Source organism: Bidens hawaiensis, unplaced genomic scaffold (assembly GCF_021521415.1).
Source record: "Bidens hawaiensis isolate Kalapana, Puna unplaced genomic scaffold, B.hawaiensis_p1.1 tig00022408_1, whole genome shotgun sequence".
Taxonomy (NCBI): Eukaryota; Viridiplantae; Streptophyta; class Magnoliopsida; order Asterales; family Asteraceae; genus Bidens; species Bidens hawaiensis.
In genome coordinates, this window is record NW_027493495.1 from 190110 (window position 1) to 197708 (window position 7599).

The window sequence follows — 7599 nt, forward strand, 5'->3', positions numbered from 1 at the left end:
CCTTGTCTAGCAATACACCTAAACCGACCATGGCCGGAGAAGGGAAAGCCAAGGATTAAACAAGCTTTAACTAACAAGAATTAGTTACAAACAAATATTAGAAGTAGTCTGACCTTGAGAAGTCAAACTATCAAGAGTCTGAATAAAGAATACTTAGATCTAGATTGGGGAGAGTTTGAGGTGAATGAGCAAACCCAAATGGGATGCATTGGTTTGTTTATAATTTTATATAGGGAAAGAGTGAAAGGTTGGCCATAATGTTTATTTTAAGAGGTACATACTTTTGTTATTTGACAATTTTAGTCCCTTAAGTTTGTTTTAACTCGTTTTTAGCCAAAAAGGGTGTTTTAACATACCGAAAGAGATGATTTATTGATCCGACAATTGTGTAACATAAATGAACATAAAACCCAATATTTTATTAATAACGAAAGATCCGAAAGACCAAAACGGGTCAAACAAATGCAAGTTAAACCCAAAATGATGAATGTCATAGTAGGTGTTGGCTTAGCATCGTGTCATGTGTCTTTGCGAGATCTTTGATTATTTTGTGTGAAACGAATAGATTGATTTTGAGCGTATGGTTGTATACAGCCCGGCTCCGAGAAGCCAAAAAAATTTTGGGACGAAGGTGAAAAATAGTTTGGGACTCAAGTAAAATGAGTATTTTGTTGGCTTTAAACAATTTAATTTTTAAATGGGCATACTTGGTTATGATTTTGGTTGTGTAAAAAAGTTTTATATAAAAATAGATTTAAACATGTTCCAAATTGGACTAGAACCCACAACCTTTTTGTTCAAAGTAATACCTCTTTGTCATTAAACCAAACTAGTTATTATGTAATTAAGTTTAAACACTAAATATACATCTTGTTTTTCATAAAAAAAAAACAAAACAAAACATATACTTCACTTGTTTCTTCTTGTTAGAAATGCTTCTTTGTTGGGTCTTGTAACTTACAAGTTATCATTTGTCCTATTTTAAAATTTGGCATTTTAAACAAAATTATTTCGGGAGGTGACATGTAGTGAAATTATTATTGTGTCGAGTGACGCAAAAGTTATGGTACTTTTGCTCCTATGTCTACGCGGCACAAAAGTTCCTATCGATGTTTGCCAGCTAACATAAAAATGGCAAAGAGCATCTACAAGCCAAAGTGCTCAAGGACATCTCCATCTCTATGTTGGCATGTCACTAGGAAACTCAATGAGGGTCCGTCTCTCACATTTCCCCATTCTATGGTATATCGTCGTTCCGACGTACTCTTGTCTTGAAACCACGTAACGTTATTGGCGTCTCGACGTACCTTTCTATCTTTGTTGAGGACGTCCGTAAATGCTTCATTCTAGATACAGCAATGTTGTAAAAGTAGGTTTCCAAGGCCGATTACTCCCTGAGTACTCGCTACATGGTATGTTGCCGATGCGAGTTTATTTGATTCCGCCTAGTTACTAAGATTGACTAAAGGTGGTCAACCTTAGTCAGAATCTCAACTAGTCGGTGAACTTGAGCCGATTTTGGCTTAAAAAACAAACCATAACTCGTATTTCTTTAAAATTAAAGAATAATTATCATTTTTTACTTAATAACTAACAGTTTTTAGAATAATTTATTATCTAAAAGTGTATTTCTTTTATTTATATTGATCTTTACCTATTTTGTTATAAATATTAGTAAATTTGTGATATTCGACATATATATAATATCCTAAAACTAATTTTCTTTATATTTATCATGTCCGAGTACTCCGAGTACACCCAGCTCACCAGTCGACCGCCTCGGATCTGCATAGCGACTTTTGCAACCTTGAGATACCGTCCACATTTTAGTATTGATATAGTTCATTTGTTTTATAAGCTATTGTAACTGTCAATTTGATAAGACTTAAAAAAAATGTCAACCATTGACCATTTTGATAATATACGTCATTAACATGATTTTCCTCGTAAAAAAGTAAGTGAAGTATTAACATCATCAATGGTTGGTATTAAATAGATAAAAAGAATCGTTCGATGAAAATTTCGTTTATGTTTGTTCATTTAATAATGATCAAACATATATAAAAAATTTTGTTTGATTAATTAAAAAAAGAACATGAACAGAGTCCTAGTTTGTTCAATTGTGTTCGTGAACGAGCAGTAATGTGTTCACGAACATTAGTTTGTATATGTTGTTCATGAAAGTATTTTTGTATTCCTTTCTCATTATTCACATTGATGAATACATCAACCTCAATCTTTAGGCTCTGCATATTTTATTTATGTTCGCTAAACGTTCGCGAACATGTTCATTTCCTTAATGAACGGACACGAAATTAAAATTATGTTCGATAAGTGTGTTGTGAAACGTCCGCGAACACATTATTTTCTTATTAAACGAACATGAACGACACCTTGTTCGCGTTTGTTCGATTTGTTTGTAGCCCTAATATTTATAGCAATTTTCAAAATATGTTATTATCAGTCGTAAGATAAAAACGTACATTATCATTTTACCTCATTATCATTTATGTAACTTTGAAATATATTTTTTTGAATGCTGAAATTCTTTTAAATGTTGTCCATGAGACTTGAACCCAAGACTTCCTTCTCAAACCCAGGTGTTTAAAGGTTTTAACATTGCCAATTAACCACCAACCAACCCTATGGGTAACGCCAATAAGATATGATTTATTCAAATAATGCTATAAGATATGGTTACGTATTTTAGTATAATTGTATTGGTTTTTTATTTACTAATTTGAATAATAATATTCATCTAAGAAGTTAAAATGCACAAAGTGCATGTTTATTTGAGTTTATTATAATCTTATGTATTAGAACCTTAGTATTTCTTAGGGGCTGGTCAAAGCCCCTAAGCAATTGGGATCCAAGGGGAGCCCTTGGCTAGTTCACTAAAAACTGGGTTTAGTTTTAACAATTGTTGCTTCATTAAAAATTAACTTTTATTTTTAGTTTTCAAAGTTTCACATATAAATTTCTACATAATTAAATTTAACATTGGATAATTCGAATATTCAAAAATTTCCAGAATTACTAGTTGAACAATTCAAAAATTCGAAATTTCAGATAGTTCATATACGGATTTTCGAACATTTCTAATACAGTTATCCGAAATCTCCAATCGTTATTTTGTCTTTGAGAATCGAGAGGATGTGGCTATAGGGGAAGGAAGGATGTGTGGTTGCTGTTGTACGGGGATACCTAGCCGTGCCAGCCTTTCTTGCTCAAATTGATGGTTGGTAGGATTTCTTTTTAGACAGAATTACAGAAATTGTCCTTTATGTTTCTACTAAATTTCAGTAGTTGTCATTTACCTTTAAAAATAACACAATTTGTCCTTTACGTTTCGAAATGTCACACCGTTTGTCCTTTTGGCCTAACCCAGTTAGCTTTTCTTGTTAAGTTTAGCCATGTGTATTGCACATGAGGGCAAATTCGTCAATTTACCTACTTAATTATAAATATTCTAATAAAAAAAACAAATTAATAACTTAACCCAACCCACCCCACCCCCGTCTCCCCCTTCTTCCTCCCCGCCACCGTCTTCTCCGACAACGAACACCATCTCCACTCCCACAAGAAACCACAACCATGGAGATTTTGTTCGTATGATGGTTTCTTACTGAATTCCATATTCAGTAGTAGAAACAATATTAATATCCACTGGAACAATTAAATTAATGAAAACTATGCAAATTACCTCAATAACCTAATCCTGTATATTGATAATGATAATTAGGGCTCAAATAACAAAATATCCTAATTAATAATAATAATAATAATAGAAACCTCAGGACTGGATTTGGTTTGCTTCTGCGTGATATCCAGTTTCGAATTCTCCAAAGTCACCGTACCAAAGGCGCAGTACTGTCATTTCATCACCGGTCCATGAGCCACCGCCGCCGAACACTCCATCCGGGAACATAGCGTTCGAGTCCGGCCACGGCATCTCCGTCAACAACCGCAGACGAGTTCCTGACCACTAATACCTTCTGGCAGGGCGACGCAAGCTTCCGGGCGGAGAACGGTAGCAGAGGATTGAAAAAAATGGAGTTGGTTGTGGTTTCTTGTGGGAGTGGAGATGGTGTTCGTCGTCGGAGAAACGGTGGCGGCGGAGAAGACGGTGGCAGGGAGGAAGAAGGGGGAGACGGGGGTGGGGTGGGGTGGGTTGGGTTAAGTTATTAATTTGTTTTTTTATTAGAATATTTATAATTAAGTAGGTAAATTGACGAATTTGCTCTCATGCGCAACACATTACCTAACCTAACAAGAAAAATTAACTGGGTTAGGCTAAAAGGACAAACGGTGTGACATTTCGAAACGTAAAGGGAAAATTATTTTACTTTTAAAGGTAAATGACAACTACTGAAATTTAGTACAAACATAAAGGACAATTTCTGTAACTCTGTCTTTCTTTTTATATTTCCTCTTATCTTACACTGACTTCTTTTGTAAGTTTCTAAATTGATCTAATTTGAGTTTAATTTATTAACAAGTATCACGCGGATCATTTTCGTTTAGAATAACAAATATCTTTTGTAACTTCGAATGAATTATAAAGTTTTAATTAGTGTGAGTTGTAAGTAGTAGATAAAACTTATATGAGCAAATAGAGTAGAAATAGTTTATTATTATTATTATTATACGACTTTATTGTGTGTTAATAAGTAAAAATAGTGTTGAACACTCCTTTTTTTCAAGACATAATTTTTGTAATATTTATAATTCTTATTAGCATATAATTCTTGTTAGGAATTAGAAAGATGTTTTGCAAATGGAACAGAGAATTAATTAGATAATAACCTTTGATTACCAAAGCATTTTAAAATAGTTTGTTGTTACTTATTTCTTTTTAACTTAGAAAAGTTAAGTACGCCGTTCTCTCATTAAAACCTAACAAACGATTGGTTTTTCATCGATTTTATTTTAATACAGAATTAGTTTAAGTTTCATTTTCTTCATTTACAAAGACAACTAAGACATATATTTTTTTTTTAATTGAAAATTTTATAAAAAGGCTAGCGGGGAAACTAGCAAAAATACCCCAAGACAGAACCAACGAAACAAACAAGAGTGTCTAAACACCAAAACAAAACCTCTAGAAAACTAACAAGGGACTTGTATATATATATATATATATATATATATATATATATATATATATATATATATGTATGTATATATATATATATGTATGTATGAGAAACTCAAATGAGTTTTTAAGTGTTGATCTGTATTAACTTATCTTTCATAACAAACTACTACCGCTAGTTTGTTATGTAAATGTGCGCTAAAACTTCTAGTAACATTTCTTTTTCTTAGCTACTGCAGTTACTCATAGATATGTTTAATATTGGTATTACACTATCATCAATACTCCTTTCATTGTTGTATCTATCATGTTTCATATGCACGTATTCATATATAAGACAAACTAGGGTATATACCCGCGTAATACGTGAGTGGAATAACATGTCACTAAACATAATAAATTTATATAACAAATTCAAGCACACAAAACTTCTTCAACTTTCAAATCAAAACGTTAATCATTAACGATACCTAGATATTAAAAGTTTAAAATTACAATAAGTTAGTGTACACCAAACCACAAAAATACATCAACAAAAAGATCTAAACATGTTCTTTCATATTAAACCACCATCAACTTCTTCAAATATTCTAACAAAAAAAACTCATTTTGTTTCACCACCTGAAAATTTAAAAAAACAATATTATCCAAATTAAATATATCATTAAAATAATAACATGTTTAATAATGAAAACACGTGTTACACACTGATGAAAGTTATAATAAAAATAAAAAATATATATCATGTAATACGTAAATTGAGTTATATTATATAATGATTTTTATTTTTGACTTTTATAATAAGATTTTGATATATTTATACACTATTAATTATAAACTATAATTTGCTGATTTATTTTAATACAAAACATTCATACCGATATCATTAGACATTTTATGTTTATAAAAATAACTTTTAGGACAAAATGTTGTCACATATTTAAAAATGTATTTTTATAACGTTGGAAGAATTTGAGACGAAGACCCAAACAACGATGTAAAATTTCAATATCTTTCAATGGTTAGTAATCTGTATCATACTCGTGAAAATTGTATATAAATATATATATATAGCGGCAATGATAATAATAATAACAATAATAATAATAATAAATTGAAATAAAATAACATACAACAACAAATAACGTAAAATGCCAACTTAAAACATCTTTTTAACTTAATCCATGAAGCCAAAAAGATATATCAATAAAACTACATCATGATATATGAAGTCATAAAGTTTTGTTTATTAAACAATCATCGAAATAGAAAGAAATGTGTTGTAATTTTTTTTACTTACAAAGAAGAAAACTAAAATCACTACAAAATCAATTCAATGAATTGTTAGTAAGAGAAATAAAGGTACAAATACAATTCACAAACTTATAAACAAATCATAAATCTCTATGTACATCCTTGGAATGAAAAAATGAATTTTATGATAATAATTATATAAAGATAGTCATTATATTATCATTTTACTAATATTATGCTCATAACTATGCATAAATTAAGGATCCGAGAGTTTTATTTTAAGCAACATTTTTGACATAATTAAATATTTTAATATAGTTTTGAATTATTCAAAAAACATTAACCTATAAAGTATTTTGAGATTTAAAAACTTTTAATGCGCGTTTTATTTTAGGCATCCATTTTGAAAAAATTAACATATTATTATAATATAATATTGAATTCAAATTCAATTAGAATCGTGTAATCATTAATTGGTATTTTAATGGAATTTTAAAAAAATCTTGATAGTATTTTGATATTAAAATATTTTTAATGAAGGATTTTAACTTCAAATAACATTATGTAACCATTAATTTGTATTATAATGGATGTTTAATCTTAAACTGTAAAATATTTTAGGTTAATGTATATATTATAAATTTAGTAAAATGCAAATGTTATATTTATATAAAAAAGAATAATTTAACATAAATTATGAGACATTAAATTGTTATGTAAATTCGAATACAAAAACACACAAACACTAACAGAGATAAATAAAAAGTTAAAACATTTTTATAACTTATAACATGAGAAAAAAACACATATTAATTAAAAATTAAGCATCTAATTAAATCAATATCCAAAAATTGCAATATATAAGGAATACTTCAGCATACAAGAAGTCCGAGACCTGAAAAATTACAAAACATATCTATATATACTATTAAAGCAATGAGCAATTTCCACATGTCACCATTTTAGGGTGTCCACATAGGATGCCACCTCAACTCCATGTCATCCATTTCCTTTCTTAAGCATGCCAACTCAGCAATTAAACTATATTTAACCCATTAACCCATCTAAGCTTATTTTATCGCGGGTCTTGGATATCCATTTAACCCATTAACCCGTTAATTCAACTACTATATTTAAGTATAATTTCGTCTGCTGCCACTATTCAGAAACCCTAATTGCCGCTCTAAGCCTCTTATTTCCGGTTAATCTTTCCGATGCAAGGTAAAGTTATATAAATTAATTTCCGACAA